Source organism: Macrobrachium nipponense, chromosome 41 (assembly GCF_015104395.2).
Source record: "Macrobrachium nipponense isolate FS-2020 chromosome 41, ASM1510439v2, whole genome shotgun sequence".
NCBI lineage: Eukaryota > Metazoa > Arthropoda > Malacostraca > Decapoda > Palaemonidae > Macrobrachium > Macrobrachium nipponense.
In genome coordinates, this window is record NC_061102.1 from 48,717,227 (window position 1) to 48,736,235 (window position 19,009).

Sequence of the window (19,009 nt, forward strand, 5' to 3'; positions counted from 1 at the left end):
GAGAGAGAGAGAGAGAGAGTTACAAGGATTAGGATGTCTCAAAGACTTGTTAGTCCATCCGAGGAGACATCATGTGCTCACTTATCTGTAGGACCAGGTTTTATTGTTCATTCGCAGTGTCCTCCTAATGAATTTGTCTAGCTTTCTTTTAAACTCTTCCACACTATTGCTGTTTACAACTTCTGGTGGCAGTTTATTCCATGTGTCACATGTCTTGTATGTGAAGAAGTTCCCACAGTGGGATGTGTTGTATCTCTTCAGTTCTAGTTTCCATCCATTATTTCTTGTCTGGTTTTCGTTCAACGTAAATAGAGAGGCCTTGTCTAACTTCATTGAACGAACCCAATCTCGAGAAGTCATGCCGAGAGAGAGAGAGGGAGAGAGAGAGAGAGAGAGAGGGGGGGGGGGGGGGGGAGGAGGGGGGGGGGGGGGGGGGGAGGCGGCTTGTCTAACTCCATTCTCGTGGTCAGCTGAGACATGACGACGAACCCAGGAGGAGAGAAGCAGAGAATGGATGTTTGTGGCCAGTTGGGTCTTCGACGAGACGCGTTCTCAACCGCAGTTCATTCATGGCTGTTCAAGCGGTGTTCGACCAACAAAGGAGAGAGAAATTCTCTTGATGAAAATAAGCTCTGTTCGTCGCTAACAGCTTGATTCGGACGTCGTTAAGTGCGTTCATGTAAAGGCTGGAGAAATCCTGCGCAATGAATATATCTCTCCAATCTGTGAGACAAGCGGACAGGGAAATTATTTTAGACATTTTTTTTTTAAGGTTTGTACATATGGCGTATGTTTGTGCCATCGTTTGCGCTTCATTTTCTGGTTTTATAGAGAACAAGTATGCGAGTTGAGATGTTCCTCATCTTACGTCCTTTATATTCTCAGTGCCCAAAGTTCACCTCTGGGAAGTTAGGGCAACACCCAAGACACTTATTTTTTTACGTACACGCAAAAAATAAAATAAAATAAAAAAAATGAAAACAAAAATACAGCAGGTAGGTAGATTAAAAAAAAGACATTACATCCACCACCTTATCCTCTGAGGGTGAACCAGACACGTTTTCCCCTTTCTAACAATATATTCGACTTCATAAAAGAAAAAACAAACTATCATAAGCGCAATCGAGTATTTCTAGTCCCTGTAAACGGCAAATTTGGACCTTATAACAATCAAAATCTCATCTCTAAAGCACCAAAATAAATCTAAAACAAAAAAAATAGCATTTTTCACATCTCAGTCCGGTAGACCCCCAGGAGTTGCTACGCTATTCACCCACAAAAATAATACTTGCATTCTCTATATCATTTAAGATATACTCAAGTCAATTACCACCCATATTAAACATTCCTTCTCACTTCGACATATTTAAAGCCCAAAATCATCGAAGTTGAAATATGTAATTCATTACCCAAGTCCTTAAATAAATCCATCGCTATACCCAAGATAATACCCACTGCACGTCATGACCTCAACCGCTTGAGGTGTCCTACTAGAAGAATGTAATTGAACGGAGCTGCTTGGATTTCTATTAACTGGGCTGGATGAATTCGATCGAATTTTTCTGCCGTCAACGACCACCACTGCACGAGCGTGGGAACGCAGTTTACTTTGTCTTTATGCAACTTTCACTCTGAGAGCCTCGCAAACGTTGTTGTATGCGCTACGTAAGAGTTACAATGCAATAAGATGCTATATCACATCAGAAGTCAACATACCACGCGTAGATCAATCTATAAAAGACTGATGGATGAAACCATTTGGGTCCAGCTTTGAGGACTTAAATCATCGTCTTTTACCCCCACAATACTTTATGATGACAATACAACGTGAAGTGAAAGCATATCGCAAGAAAACGTAAGTATTGAAAAAGCAAAGTTAGCGCCCTAAGTCTATTTACAAAGAAAATCTCCCAATGATGAAATTCGGAGCGAACTAAGTATGGCAAAGACAAAAACAGACAAAAACTTTGTTGAAAAAAATTGTTGCGACCCACACCTGGCTACAAAGAAGCTAGTTTTCAAAGCAATGAAATTGAATTCTACAAAAATAAAGGATGAAACACCCCTCATGAAAATGAAGATGAAGATGACACTTCTCACAAGAGGACGCGTCTCACAGTCAAAGAAACTTGAAACAACGAGGTCAAAGTGACAGGGCCTTAGGGGAAGTGTTTGTTCATTCATACTGAATCAGTTACAAGAATCAATCAAATGAAACCTTGATACTATGTTTGTTTGTTTGCATGGTTCTTTTACGTTGCATGGAACCAGTGGTTATTCAGCAACGGGACCAACGGCTTTCACGTGACTTCCGAACCACGTCGAGAGTGAACTTCTATCACCAGAAATACACATCTCTCACTCCTCAATGGAATGGCCGAGAATCGAACCCACGACCGCCGAGGTGGGACGCTAATACCATACCAACCACGCCGCTGAGGCGCTCCTTGATACTATGTACATATGACAGTTCGTTCATTACAACAGGCTTCAAGTAAACTGCAGGTGAAGGAGTCGGTTCTAAGAAAAACGGGAGTGGCGTGGATCACTTACATCCAAGTCCCCGCAGGAGGGGGTAGTTCCGTCAGTGGACCTCAAGCAGTGCACTGTAGGCATTACTTAAGGTTCTTTGCAGCGTGCCTTCGGCCCCTAGCTGCAACCCCTTTCGTTCCTTTTACTGTACCTCCTTTTATATTCTCTTGCTTCATCTTACTTTCCACCCTCTCCTGACAATTGTTTCATAGTACAACTGCTTTGAGATTTTCCTCCTGTTACACCTTCCACAAGCATTTGACTGTCAATTTCCATTTCAGCGCTGAATGACCTCATTGGTCCCTGTGCTTGGCCTTTGACCTAAGTTTTATATTCAACTCAACTTAGATCAAAGTAAATACTGAAAATGAAGGAATTGTACGTGTACATGGACAAAAATAACTTTTTCATTCCCTCTCTTTATCTCTCATACACTCCCCCAACAAATAAACTCCCCCCCGCCCACCCCCCCCCCCACCCCCCCGCACACACACAAACGAACACAAAGCGAGCGCTCTCACGCAAAAATACTATCATGAACGCACAGCAAAGCTTCCGCCTTCTAATCTAATACCGATTCGCCATAAACCACAACAAGAAACGAATCAGCACAGAAAAGTGTGCAATACAGAATGAAATACGGGTAAGTCGTTCTCTGGGAAATGCGATGCCCACGAGGTATAGTTGCCTTCAACTCACGTTCGCGATATGGGTTATACTCGCCACAAGGAACCATCAGAGAAACCATAACACAAAATTGCCCCAGGGGTACGTAGCACACAACGGGGCTTAGGCAGTTCAACTTCCATACATCACGCAACATCAGCTCTCCGCTCAATAAATGAACTTGTGTAAGTCGGGGCCACCCGTAATTTAACCCCGAGCTGGTCTGGTCTTCGTGAATGGACTACCACCGCACGAATGCGATTGGGAAAGGAACCAATTTGGACTGAATGTTAATGAAAGAGCTCCTTGCTCAAGTAGCATCAATAATGCCGATTCGAAACGGCAAACCAATCTGGACCACCGAGTGGATGGCGGCCTCCTGAAAGCATTGTTGTGACGAGCAAATCGTGATTGGGTTTGGATACCAATCCAATAACTCGTTAACTCGGCATCATCAGGAGTTCCAATACAGGCGGCTCTTTACCGGATGGCACAACTTCGATGGAAATAAGCAACACCCTCCCCCCCCCCCACCTTCACCTCACACACACAACCAAATCAAGACTTAATCACTGCAACCATTGCAACGACTCATCACACAGAAGAATGACTTTAAATGAGGCAATGTTCGTGATCTTTGTGAGCATCACGAACGAACGAACGTTGGTCTTTCTATACATGCCTTTTGAACTCTTCTGTCGTACACACAAACATACATACATACATATTAGCAGCAGACACATATGTAACTTTCCCATCACTTACGGGTTCTGGCCTCACTCCGTCGTTCTGTTTATGTCTTTATTTCGAAGTTCATTAAGAAGCTTCTCTTGCAATGTCACTTTTCAAGCCTTCCACCTCACAACCAACACAATTCATAGCACTATGCATCTATCATCCACTTCTCGCTTACTCGGGGAGTAAGCCTACAAACTGCTTTGTTGTTGTTGTTATGGCGGGGGGTAGGAAATCCCTATGGAAAAGCCCTAAAAAAAGGTCTAAAATAGGTGTTTCACGTAGAGGAATTTTATGATAGGATATTTATGATTCAGTTATTCGAATGAAAATGTTAAAAATAAATAACGTGCATGTTACACAGCTCAAAAAAATTATTTCTAATAAGATAGAGCGAATTTATCTTAATTTTCGCATTAAGCTTAAGGTCGAATCATGCCTTGTTCACTTTCACATTTCATTTTACACGCAAAACTTATGTAACATTGGATTACTCTAATTACAACTACTTTATACTATTCTAATTTTCTCGGATTCAAACACAAACTATGCTACTTTTCCATCTCATACACAGCATTATTATAACACACTCAAACTAGAGCCTTTATAGTTCATTCGAAACCTCATTTCTGTTTTTATTAGTGAAACGCTACTGAGCAGAACAAAACACAGAGTTTCACTGTCGTTGGTTTCTCGCAATCCTGAGGGGCTCTGTTTTATAGAGGTGAACGGGTAGGTACAAGTTTCCCTACGGACTGGTTAGTATTGATGCATGCAATTGACAAAAGTCATTATATACCGAGCTCTTATATACTAATATATGATAAGTATATCTATATATTATATATAATAGATATATATATAGATATATATATATATTATATATATATATATATATACACACACACACACACAAGTATATGAATGTGAGGAAATGACAATAGTACAAAGTAGATGTGATTAGAGTAATCCAGTTACTCACGTAAGTTTTGCTTGTAAATGGAGTGTGGAAGTGAACAAGGCGCGATCCGACCTTAAGCTTACTCGTGGCGCAGGCTAAAACCTACGGTCAAACAGAGCCTCGTTTCACCAACGGAAATTAAAATACATACGCTATATCTTATTAGAAATAATGTTTCTGTGCTGTTTACCATCCATATTATTTATTTTTTACATTATCATTCTTATGAATAAATCATTACATATATATTAAATATATAATTTATAACTGTGTACTTGTCCTACACGCAATGAGTACACGTGTACATACGTACGGAGGATGTGTAACGCTTATTTGGGGCTGTGTGAAGATACACTCATATTTATACGTACACATGTATTCCGTTACAAGTGGAAGCTAATATCTACGTATGGGGCAAACAAACTCCTTTTTTTTTTCACTTTCCTAAAACCGAAATGATGCAAAGATGGGAAAACGACTCGTCTCTTCTCACACCGACTGAAAGGAAGGTCCTTCACTTTCCACCTTCATTTTTTTTCCCCCGGAGTTCAATGTGACACAACGAGAGACCCTTAAATACTTGTGGTTACTGGAACACATCCTTGCGGTAGGCTCGAGCAACTTTTTCACACTGCTATCGTCTCTGCTTATGTTACCCTATTCCTCCCCTGGATCTTTTCGGCTATGAATTTCGAGCATTTTTAGTTTACTCGGGGAGTAAGCCTACAAACCACTTTGTTGTTGTTGTTGCTGTTGCGGGGAGTAGGAAAGGTCCATTGAAGAGAGTGAAAAGGTCTGAAAAAGTTGTTTCGCGTCGAGTTAAAGAAACGGGAATTTTTGGATAGGATATTTATGATCTATTTATCAAAATGGAAATGTAAAAAATAAGTAACGCGCATATTGAAGAATACAGAAAAATGACTTCAAATAAAAAAATGGCGTATTTATTTCATTAATGTTGCTGAAACAACGCTTTATTTGATCGTAGATTTTAACACGTTTTAATTTACATTAAAAGTCAGGAATATAATTTTTACATCTTTTGCGTGAGGGGATAATCTTGCACGGGCCCCGAGTAAGCTGTAGGCCGGATCGCGTCTTGTTAGTTTACTTGAAAGTTTTCTCTCCAATTTCGGTCTAACGTTTCTCATAGCCTTTCAGCCCCACCTCTTTTATGATGCACAATAGTCCATTATAGGTTTATATATATATATATATATATATTATAAATATATATATAGATATATATATATATATATATATATATATGAATAATTATCACATCACCGTGATTCATAATAATTTATTCGAGCTGCAAATGTCTTTTTATATCTAATTCGCTCTACCTCAGAATTAGATATTAAAGGACATTTGTAGCTCGAATAATATATATATATATATATATATATAGATATATATATCATATATATATATATATATATACTATCAAGTCAAATTCCACAAAGAGGTCACCCTTCGATGCTTAACGACCACATTTTCCAATCATATGATTCCGTTTCCTTCAGCGACGAGTTCGTATGATGGGAGACCTTCTTGAAGACCGTGTGTCAGGGAACTTCAAGATTTATTATATTTTATTTCAAGATTTATTATATTTTAATTCATTTTTTTTTAATGTCATTTCCAAGAACCTCCGTCTCAAACAGCAAATATTCCCTTTGATTTCAAGAAGTCATCCACAGGTGGTACGGATAAAGAAAAACTTTTAAGTTTTGACAGAAACATACCTACACAAACATACTCTCTCTCTCTCTCTCATAGGTAATTTTTTGTTCTCTCTCTCTATCCGGTAAGCAGCAAGAAACGGACGAAGGCACTTCCACCTCCCTGGCTGACTGGTAAGAAAAAGAGATACTACGTGACCCACATTTATCAGGCCCGGCACACACAACAGCCAGAGTGGCTTCTCTCCTTCGGATGCTGCTGCCAGCCACCTATGTAGCAGTAGTAGTAGTAGTACTAGTAGGCTTTCTCGATGCAGCCGGAGGGGGAAATTAATTATGAGTACAGATGTGGAAGACAGCCCAGCCATCGTGTGGGAAGAAAAAATGAGATTACAAAAAGAAAAAAAAGGAAAAAAAAAGACGCCCTCTCAGCTATCTTAAGGAGGGGGGGGGAGGGGCTGTATATCCCAGTGTTAAGGAATGTTCAAGATGCCGGAAAAATTAAAAGAGGAGAAAATGACCCAACATTTCAAGATGGTTATATACTACATAAATAAACTGGAATAAAAATAGATCATACAATACTTAATCGTCGTAATTTTTGCTTTTTTCAAAGCAGCTACGCCATGAAGGCGAAAATATGAAGTCAGCTTTGAGGCGATGGAGGGTTTAATTTTTCTTGCTATAATTTCAACAATATATATATATATATATATATATATATATATATATATATATATATATATATATATATATAACCTGCTCATTACCTCAACACCTCTTGACTTTATTGAAGTAACAAAACAAATTGACAACTAATGCACTTGCGTCATTGTAAGAAACACTTGGTATTATCTTACTGTTTAACGTAAAACTTTCCCTCCATGTTGTAAACAAATCCCATTCACAGTTTTCCTGTTTTAGATTCATTTCTATCGTTCTCATTATTTTTCAATGATCAACGTTACATCAATTCAAAATAAATGTTAACCATGCCCAATTTAAGGTTTATTTATTTATTTATGAATAATGTCCTAAATTATATTTTCAGTTCACGCCAACTCCGGTAATGAAGGTGTATCCAGCCCCATAAAACATCCCGCTCTCTTCGTTGTCATTATTTCATGAGAGTAATTGGCGATGTCACTCCAGAACGGACACCTCTAAATGACAGGACGACTGAGCCTTCAAATGAAATATACCTTAATATTGGGTCTTAGCGCCTCTCGACAGATACGCACAATGGCTCCTTCTACATCGGGTCGCCAAAGATGAAAGAAGAGGGGCACCAGGAGGTCTGGACTTTCGAAAGAACTGTCAAATGAATTGGGCAGCTCTATCGCCTTCAGATTCTCTGCAGTGCGGCTTTAAACGTACAAACAACGCTGCTTATAGTATTGGGTAAATGACTCAGAGAATAAAGGCCAACTGACACCCTTTTCAAACTGGCACCTCAGTCATTTTCCCAACATAAAATTCACACCGGACGAGAACTATGGGGCAAAACTGGAAGACATTAAGAGATAAAGGCATATGGTAATCCCAAATAAATAGATGGAATATAGGATTTACGCCAAAGGGCAAGCGCTGGGACATATGTGGTCATTCATCGCCGACAAGGAACTTGACAGAACGAGGGTTTGAAAAGTGTAACTTGAAGAAAACCTCAAATCATTTGCACTACGAAATATGAACGGAGGTACAGTAAAAGGAATGAAAGTAGTAGTTGCGGACAGGGGTCATAGACGGGGAGCTGCCAATACCTTTAAGCAATATCTACAGCGCACCACGTGCGGTGCACTGATGACAATACTTCCCCGTCCCTCTACGGGGGGGGGGGGGGGGGGGGGGGGGGATTTACAAATATTCTGTCAGAACATGCCTGTGTTTTTCAATCCGGCCTCCCCTCCCCCCCACAATAATGATCACGTCGTGAGAAGCAAAGGCAGCATTATGGCATTCCGAAATGATTTGATTTCTTCTTCGGAAGAGAAAGTCATCCTCGAACGTGACTCGGGTGAACGGCATCATCATCATCATCATCCGAACCAGAGTGACGGAGGGTCCCCGCTCTGACAAATGCACCAATTAGCCATTAAACTCCTTACTCTCTCTGGCTTGCGATACTCAGCGAAGATGACACCACGTGCGTCCGGTATCAGGGCTATTATTATTTTCTTCTCTCGTTATTGCTTTGTACTCTCATCATCATCTCTCTTTCCATGCCGAGCTCAGGACGACAGGAATTGACATCATGAAGCCCAAGCTATATACCTTGATGAAGCCAACGTGAACTTTGTCCCGAAAGCGTCATGCGTCCTCAATTTCGTGAGTCTATTGACTTCGGCTTTTCTTCGTTACTTTGTGCCCCGCACCTCTTCATTCCAAGCTCAGAGAGAGAAACAGAGGATGCGGTAAAAATGGAACGAGGGAGAAAGCTCAAGACCAGGCTGGAATTAAATTCAAGAGCGAGCAACTGTGCTTTCAATTGGAAGGTTTTACAAGAACTACCCTCTTGGAGTTTTTGACGGACAACATAATTAGCTCGTCGTTCTTCATTTGCATTATCCCCGTCGTTGTTTTCACTGGATTTCACGATTTCCATACAATTTTCGCTTACTCGGGGAGCAAAACAACAAACTATTTTGTTGTTGTTGTTGAGGGGGTGTAGGAAAGGTATATGGCAGAGACTAAAAAGGTCTGAAAAAGGTGTTTTGCAACGAGTTAAAGACAGGAATTTTAGGATAGGATATTTATGATTTATTTATTAGAATGAAAGTGTATAAAATAACTAATATGCATGTTAACAGTACAGAAAACTAGTTTATAATAAAATATAGCGCATTTATTTTAAATTTCGTTGGTGAAACAAGGTTCTATTTGACCTTAGATTTTAGCACGTTTTAATTTATTCGGTGTACTGAATTTAGGCTTTGTTTCTGTTCGATTATTTTGTGTTTCCACTTTTAACTAAGACTATATGACCGTGTTCAATTTGTGTCCTTTTTATTTGATCCCTGTTGTTAGTATGAGTAGCACTATACTCGGTTTTTTTTCTATCTGTCCACCTGCCCGTGGTGTGTGCGTATGGTAACACTGTGTCCCGGGCTTTAGATAGTTACAATCAGCTTACATTCAACAATAATAACAATATCCTATTTCGAATATTAACGGTGTAATTCGCATACAGCAAATTATTAAAACATTTTTCAGTTGCAAATGTACACCAAGATATCCTTTTATTTGCCTAAAACTTACACATAGCGTAGCTATCTAAAGCTCGGGACGCAGTGTTACCATACGCAAACACCACAGGCGGGTGGACAGATGGAAAAAAACAGAGTATAAGTATGAGTATTGATTACGAAGACAGCTCCACGTTAATTTAGCAATATAATGTTTAAACTTATACCCTAAGAGAGAAATCTTGCACACGTTCCGAGTAAGCTGGAGGTCGCATCACGTCTTGTTCACGGAACAAGTTGCTCGCATCAGCGTTGCTTCCGGTAAAAATCATGATGGAATAAATCTTGCAAAATCAGCCTTCATTTCCTCCAGAATCATCTCATCATTAAAGGATGTTTTCTCATTCAATACCTAAGCGCCATTAGATAGTCTCTGTTCCATCCACGTCTCGAATCGAGTCACTGCTCTCAATATGTCGAGACTAAACCACGTGATGATGGCTAACCAGGTACAATGATTGTGTGTGTGTGTGTGTCTATTATAACTGGCGGCACAAAACCAGGTAGTACAACTGTCATTCACTTTCTAATTCACAACACATCTATACGCTTCGGTAACAAATGAAAGCAATAGACGGCAATATATAAAAGGGAAACCTTTCTCTCTCTCTCTCTTCTCTCTCTCTCTCTCTCTCTCTCAGTAATCTTCGCTAGAGTAATTGGAGACGACAAAGAGTCAAATGTCTCTCTCTCTCTCTCTCTCTCTCTCTCTCTCTTTCTTAAATCCTTTCACCAGTCCCAGAGAGTCTGAGGTTTATTCATTATTATTATAACAATTAGATGGACTGTCATATGCCACAGTCAATCCTTCATGTGGATAACTCTATTATGGCTTTTAATTGTTAGGCTTGCAATTTCTCTCTTCTTTTTTATTGCTTTCGTTTATACAAACAATGAATAATAAGAGAAATTCACGGATCTTTAAACCATTAATGGAGAGCAGCTTCATTCTTCTTTTGGAGGATATACGTTAGGTCTTCTTCTTCTTCTTCTGAGAGAGAGAGAGAGAGAGAGAGAGAGAGAGAGAGAGAGAGAGAGAGAGAGAACACCAATCATCAATATCCCACGACATCAGACGAAGAAAGGTACTCCAGCAGCTGCCTTCAGAAGGCCCTTTCATTTTTGTGTTGGCGGCGGAAAAAAAATATTTTTCTCGTATATGAGTGATTATGACGACCATATATGAATTTTAGAGTCAATAAATAATAAGTAATCATGCTACGTTTCCTCACATCTCCTAACCCTACAAAGTTCCTGCCTTTCTGGCACCCTGAAGAAAAGATATAGTAATCCCCATTTTTAAAATACTTACCGTAAGATTTTTACGCCTACTCGCCAACCCTACTCAAAGAGAAGTGATTTGGACTGCGTGATCCATTTACGAGTCTCAACCTGACGCTACGAAGAATGACCAAAAACGCAACAATGTAATGGAACGTTTATATGGTGAAAATACTACACGATTCATACTCCTATCGTAAAAATACATTTTGAAATACAGTAGTGGTGAATTGATCAATAAAATCGCCAAGAGTAATTGCTGTTTTTCGCTTATACTTCCATATGTAGTCATCTCGGACTTTTATTTATTATTTATTTATTTCGTCACATTTGTAACCTTTCTCAACAAATCAAAATCCCCTACTATCATGATCACAGAGGGGAAAGAAGACCTGCGTAATTATTGTCGAATGTGAATGAAACATTCAGAAATCCAAATAAAAAAAAAGTACATAGCAACACCGTGCTACGAATAACCTTGAGATTCACAGTAGGAACAAGTGTTCTGCTTGGGCAAGCGAGAAAAATCCACCCCTATATACGTATACCTACTCACGCACATCAAAATAAGCATACACATACACGCGGGTGAGAGCGTTTTCATATATATGTATGTATGTATATATATATATATATATATATATATATATATATATATATATATACTGAAAGTGAAAGGCATTTATATCTTAATGAGTGTATATAAATTACGGTGATATGATAAAAAATTCATATATATAAGTATATAATATATACTAATATATATATATATTATATATATATATATATATATATATATATATATATGTGTGTGTGTGTGTGTGTGTGTGTGTGTGTGTGTGTGTGTGTATAGTTTGAAATATAACTAACACGAAATTTCTGGTACGCCCAAAACTCAGTCGGTGTATAAAATATTAATCTAATTATTATCATTTTGATCATTTAAAAAAAATAGATTAGAAATCCCTATTATAACAGGATCATTACTGAGAAACATATTTCAAAGCGTTTTTCATTCACACAGTCACGCTCGCGCACATGCACCATAAACTATATGTTAAAGCAGAGCCCCAATTTAGGAATATCCACTGTCCCCATACCTCATGCTGCATTCTAGTCAATTTTAGCCAAGTGAGCTAATTTGTGTATATTATTATTATTATTATATTATTATTATTATTATTATTATTATTATTATTATTACATATGTATACAGAAATTATGTATGAAAATTCGTAAAGTAACAAAGTCTACGGGCATAACCAGCCTCGTTTCACGGGCAGAACCAGCTCCGTTTCGGGGAATCCCTTCTCACCCCCACCCGCCCTTCGGAGGGGGTTGGGGAGGTAGGATGAAACCCAGTTATGAACTATCTTACGGGTCCCGACTATAACCCTGCCAAGTTTCATGCCCATCAGACCAGCCGTTTGGCCGTGATTGTATGACAGACGGACGAACAGACTTTGCGCCCATTATAGTAAGATTATTCAAAAAAAGACTAACCAATCTGTTGAACTCCAGGTATTGTCATGTTGACAGTTTTGCTACTTTTTTTCCGCTCTCTCTACTGAAAAGTACGAAACTGAGAAGACTCTTGAGGGTATCCTGTAACTCCAAATGTCCACATTATACACTCTGAGAGTGATTAAGATTTCCGCTTAGGGTTTCCGATATATATCCGATTTATTGAAATTTATGCCGTGTAAATTAAGCACACGTGCATCATACGTTGCATATGTATGACTGTAGTATAATACATCAGCATAAGAATGCATGAATTACGTTCAATGCAGGCGTTTAATGCAAATATGACGCAGCGGGCACTTCTCATTAATGTATAATCAACGACGACAACCTTCCTTTTGTTTCAGATATTTTCAATCTTGCTTTCATTTCCCCGTTTTGGAAGTTGCGGCACAACTTGTCCTTGGCACAAACATCGACCTTTTTATACGAAGAATAGCACATTAATTACTCAAGCCTCCAATGTCGGATAGACTGGAATTTGTTGTAGCTCCGCCCGCCTTACAGCACAGGAACAATTATTCCTGTGTCCAATACCGACACATCCTCTCCAAAACGATTAAAGTTTCCCGGGAAACACTTTGTGCTATATTGATAGTAATACTTGCAAAACACCTTTTGTATTGATTGATTATATATAATCATTTATAAATTTAAGGCATACATGACAAGCACTTGGGCTACAGAGGTCATTCAGTGCTGAAATGGAAATTGACAGTAAAAAAGGTACGAAAGATGCAACGAGAGGAAAACCTCAAAGCAGTCGCATCTATGAATCAATTGTTAGGAGAGGGTGGAAAGTCAGATGGAAGAAACAGATTATGAATGGAGGTACAGAACAAGGAATGAAAGGAGTTGCAGCTAGGGCCCGAAAGGATGCTGCAAAACATTTTTTCTGGGCTTAGCCTGTGTCGCCCCGTGAAATGGTTCCTTTGATACTATTTCTAAGGTATAAATATTGCTATTCATCCCAGAGAAAAAGAGAAACAATATAAATGCCAAGATAAATGGCTCGCTCACCTTACAGAAAGTCTCAGGATATAAGCAGAGCGACAATGCAACCTTCAAAAGGACGGGTCTCTTCTGTTAATCACATGACGACAAGACATTCCCCTGTCAACAACAGCAGTAGTTGGGTCAACACAACCATAACAACTATCATGATTACCATGTAACAAGCGCTCTTAATCATATGCATATACGGAGTTCTTCTCTATTATTTTTTTAGCAGTTATGATAAGCAAGTAAACTAATATGCTGCAAGAAAACGAAGGTGTTTAGTAGTGTATAGTGTCTGCTTTATACGATATCTATCTATGCAGACCTCAAGTTGAAATCTCTCTCTCTCTCTCTCTCTCTCTCTCTCTCTCTCTTTGTGTGTGTGGGAAACAGCCTTTCCCCATTTACTTGTCTCAGTTCCTCGTTGGACGAGTGGGCTACGTGCTCGCCTAACGATTCGGTGGTCCCGAGTTCGACTCCCCGCTCTACCAACGTGGAATCAGAGGAGTTTGTTTCTGGTGTTTAGAAATGGATTTCTAGCTATAATGTGGTTCGCGTCCCACAATAAGCTGTAGGTCCCGTTGCTAGATAACCAGTAGGTTTCTAGCCACGTAAAAATATTTACTCCTTCGGGCCAACCCTAGGAGAGCTGTCAATCAGCTCAGTGGTCTGGGTAAACTAAGATATATACTTACTTAAGTAACCACTTGGTACCTAGCCACGAAAAAATATCTAATCCTTCAGGCCAGCCCTAGGAGAGCTGTTAATCAACTTATGGTCTGGTTAAACTAAGATATACTTAACTTCAAGTCTTACAAATGAGCCTTAGCACGACGCCCCAAAACATGAAGCCTTGTACAGGATATGGCGATCTGATAGAATACCAGTCCACTCTAAGAGAGAGAATGAATCTCTGCCTAAGACGGAGCAAGACACACAATAAACAAAAAGCCGCTCAGGAATTCGGAGCTTCACCTTCAGGACCACTGAAGGAAAAATTGACGGGTGGTGGTGAGAGGGTCAGGGACTTGGGAGAAGGGGTACCATCAGGGGAATTACTCGAGCCGCAGGGAAAGGGAAGGATAAACTCTAGATAGATGACGAGACAAATAACAGGTTGCGAGAATCATAACAACGGCATTAAAGGAATTGGTAGAGAAAACTGGGATGAAGTCGAGAAGCTAAATGCACAAAAAGAGCTTAAAAAATCATACGAATATAACTAACGGGAGGAAATTAAAATGCGATAGAATAAAGAGGAAAGAGACGATGCTGTTGAGATGCAAGATGAATAATAAGGGATGCAGGTGGATACTGCAAAAAACAAAAGAAGACACCAATGCCAGTGGAAAACGTCCTCGAACACGGGATACAATAAATGAAGATCATACAAAAAAGCAAATCTAAAACAGAACTAAAGACTCTCCTATTCGGCAGGAGCTACGATGCTGACTAGAAAACACTAAAAGACAATTATCAAATAATAAGAAGCACCTTATTTAGAAAACGTACAAAGGGCCCGCCAGAGAGGGAATCATCCCTGCGGAGGGCCGTACGTAAAACCAAACAAGTAAACAAGTAAAGAGATATTCCACTGAATATCGATTGCCAAAACTATCACGGGAATCATATTTAAAACCATGACAGAAATGGATACATGGAGAAGAGTATATAAATGTCTAAATTAATGACAGCGTGGTTACCGCGCATCTGAAGGAGAGAGAGAGAGAGAGAGAGAGAGAGAGAGAGAGAGAGAGAGAGAGAGAGAGAGAGAGGTGTCGAGTAGGTGGAATACAGCCTAAGGGGTCCGACAAAGACCATTCTCAAGGTTGCTGCCACCTTCCACCCAAACATACAAATACACAGCGCTTATCCTTGAGCTATCTTGAAGAGTTGTTAAGGTTTACAAAGAAAGTCCAATAAAATCTGCACTGACGAAACGCTAAAACAGAATATACTAAAATCCGTAATAAGCAGGCTACCATATTTCAGGAAATGATACCAGTATATTCATTTACGGACCAAGGGAATAAATATATGTGCACTAAAAACACGCGCTCGACAACCTACCAAGGCTTCACACAGCAAACTTCCAGTCTATTCGCATCTCAATATACGTTGCACCAATGTAATCTAGCAGACATTTTTCTAGCGCGTTCGTATCGGAATAAGAAAACAGATGTAATGCCCATATAACGTCCCACACCCTTCAGTCCGTAGGATACTGCGTAAAAAAAATTCCAGAACTCATGGGAAAACGAGGTGTGTTTATCTTCCACTACCTCAGGAATCTGACAGAATATTAGTCTTCTCCCAAACCGACAAAATGCTTAGCTTGACAGCTATACATTCGTAGATACAATTACATTTATAAAAATAAATAAATAAGTAAGTAAAGGTTTGAAGAGTAACATCCCCACACCGACCACAAAGTTCATGTTGATGCGCAGAATTTGTCAGATCAAATGAAAAGTAAAGATGGAAATACTGATGTGTTTACGATCACCAATTATGCATTTAATGAAGTCGAGGGTAACAAATTCATACAAGTCAGGTTCGAACGACTTACGTATATAAATGGATCGTGTCCTTTTACCCTTTTTAAAATAAAAAATTAGAATACTCATCCACTATTCGGTTGACTCGTATCTACTTTATGATAAATAAAAACTTACATCCAGAACGGACCAAACTGAGGCGGATTTTGGTAATCTATATTAAACCCAGGGTTGGTGATTTAAACATTTTTTTTAATAAAAATAATAAACAACCAGTGATTTATTTGATTTTTTATTTTCTATTTTCTTTATTTGTTACATGTTTTATCAATCCTTGTTTTCCTAAAAATATATTTTATTACAGAATTACTATTGATTTATCTTTTAGGTTTCCAGTTCTGGCGTAAAGTATGTACTTGCAATTCTTTATATATATAAAAAATCATGCATAAGTTTTTCTTAACCTCCAAGCCATATTTTTCAATTTGTTCGCTTCCAAATTAAAAGAATAAAAAAATCAATGATGTAATCACTTGATTATATCAGTTGGATTTAATAATTGCCAACCCTGATTAAACCCAAATGTTAGTGTGTGCTACTGGGGAAAAAAAGTCTAAGAAATTTGTTAGGTAGATGCAAGAACAAAGTGTCTTTGGCTACTGGACCATTTTCCTTCACGAAAATCAAAGGGAATATGATCACATTTGGGAAAAACTCTCAATCACGAGTTTATACTGTTCTAAGGGCCCCCCCCCAAAAAAAAAAATGTTAAAAGTTTGTGTAAAATTTATCAAAACTTTAGTGTCTATAAATTATACACGAACTTTTAACAATTTCATTACTGTGGACCCCTTAGAACAATATGATCAAAATTAGCCCTTACCAGAAAAAAGAAGGTTCGAAGTTATATATCGACTCTACACGAGAGTAACACTGAAATCGTTCGAGTCGAACAACTTGCAGGTACGAAGCGCAAAGACATCCCATTAGCAGCTAGAAACAAGAAAAGGCCTACACCTTAACATGGAGTACAAGCGAAGATCTTCATCATAAATCATAACATGTTTTTAACTGAAAAACGAATTCAATCATTAATGAAACATTACGGATATTTGCACTATCACAAATATAAAACTGAAACGGTCAGAAGGTCAATTAACCTGTGGAAACAATGGAACTATAAAGAAACGATAATCTCCTCTTCCAAATCTAGGTCGAGTGATACCAGTAATTAACAATTTCAAACCGTTGAAATATATTAATAAAAAAAACAAAACAAAGCCATGTGTCGATTACGTATATACATCTCACACCCTTCGCACCTGGGGACTTCAACCCAAGGCAGATAATAATCCGATCCAATGACAACTAAGACGAACGCAACAATGCAGAGTTTCCCTTGTAATCACCGCTCACTGTTTTTACCTTCGACCAGGCTGTGCCGAGGGAGAGGTGTAAACGGTGAGCGGAGGGGAGGGGAGGGTAGGGTAAAGGTCACCTGAGAAGTAGCATTGCTACTGACATTACAAACGGTAAGAGCTGGTGGCCAGCCTGCTTACGCCTGAATACTCACAGCAGCTTGAACATACCCAAAAAACCAAAAAGTGAACTTTTTACGTGTACTAAACCTTTAACTCAGGGTTCTCGATCTTTTTATTGTCACGCCACCTTTAAGAGTTGGTCCTTCCCTTCACGTCCCCAACCCCCTTGCATCTATAAGAAAAATTCCCCCCATTTTTAAAGAGAGAGAGAGAGAGAGAGAGGAGTCCAACTAGAGTAGTAGACTATAAGAAACTTACGTTGTAAGGCGAAACTTTCACATTTTTGTATGAACTTTTGAATATTAGTTCCTCACTCTTGTTAAGATAATAACGACTATAATTAGAAAATATTTTTTTTATTTTTTCCTCGAGCCAGCGCCTCCCCTTGAAATTGCTGACGACCCCCTAGGGGGGCACGCACCCCAGGTTGAGAACCATTGCTTTAACGTTTTAAGTTACTAAACCCAGCAACAAAGTCGACAGAATACAGTTACGCCAAAAAAAAAAAAACTAAATAAAATCGTCACGTTACAGATATGGGGTAAAAAACCCCAGGCAAGAAATCACTCAAAGCGAGTCAAGATTGAACAGCAAAATTAACATTTCAAATAAATAATCACTTGAATCTCCATAACTACCAAATGCAAGCCTTTCTCGTGAATATTCGCGTTACATGATACAAACACCATTAGTAACATCCAATATTCTTAATGTAACGAAACATAAAATAAATGCAAATCACTCCTCGTTGAATGTCCAAGTGTGAAAAAGAAAAAAAAAATAGAATGACAACAATTCTATTGTCATCCGCACTACTGCAACGGTGGACACAAAATGAAGAATGTGGGAACTTCGCATATCCCGTTAATCGAGATCCGGCTAATTCTGCAACAGGTGTTTGAGATTTGCGATAAACACGATGGGGATGGTATTTTTGTATATAAATGAGCTCGCAAATCAAATAGAAACATGCAGCAGCATAGATAGGCACGCCAGCGTGTAATCAACGCTCACACGGCCACAAATATATAAAGGAGTCACAGCAATGACATACCTTTCATAACACGTCTTTAAATGATATCTACAGGAAAAGGCTACGTTTGCATGCAATAATAAGAAACGTGCACTGAACAGGAAAAGAAATTGCAATAAATTGAAATATGCAAACAAAATGCTCACACACATACTGTACGGTGTAACTGTGACAGGAGTATTTAGCAATACACTACTAACGTGCTTTGGAAAATTAGTGAAAATTATACCTTACACTTACAGAATGAGAGAGAGAGAGAGAGAGAGAGAGAGAGAGAGAGAGAGAGAGAGAGAGAGAGAGAGAGAGAGA

At 38.9% G+C, this 19,009-nt stretch overlaps 1 protein-coding gene across 1 annotated transcript in view; it reads right to left on the reverse strand.

Annotated features, from left to right (window-relative positions):
- Positions 1 to 19,009, reverse strand: part of LOC135212746 (uncharacterized) — a 216,469-nt gene that overhangs the window by 178,864 nt on the left and 18,596 nt on the right. The window lies entirely within an intron of this gene.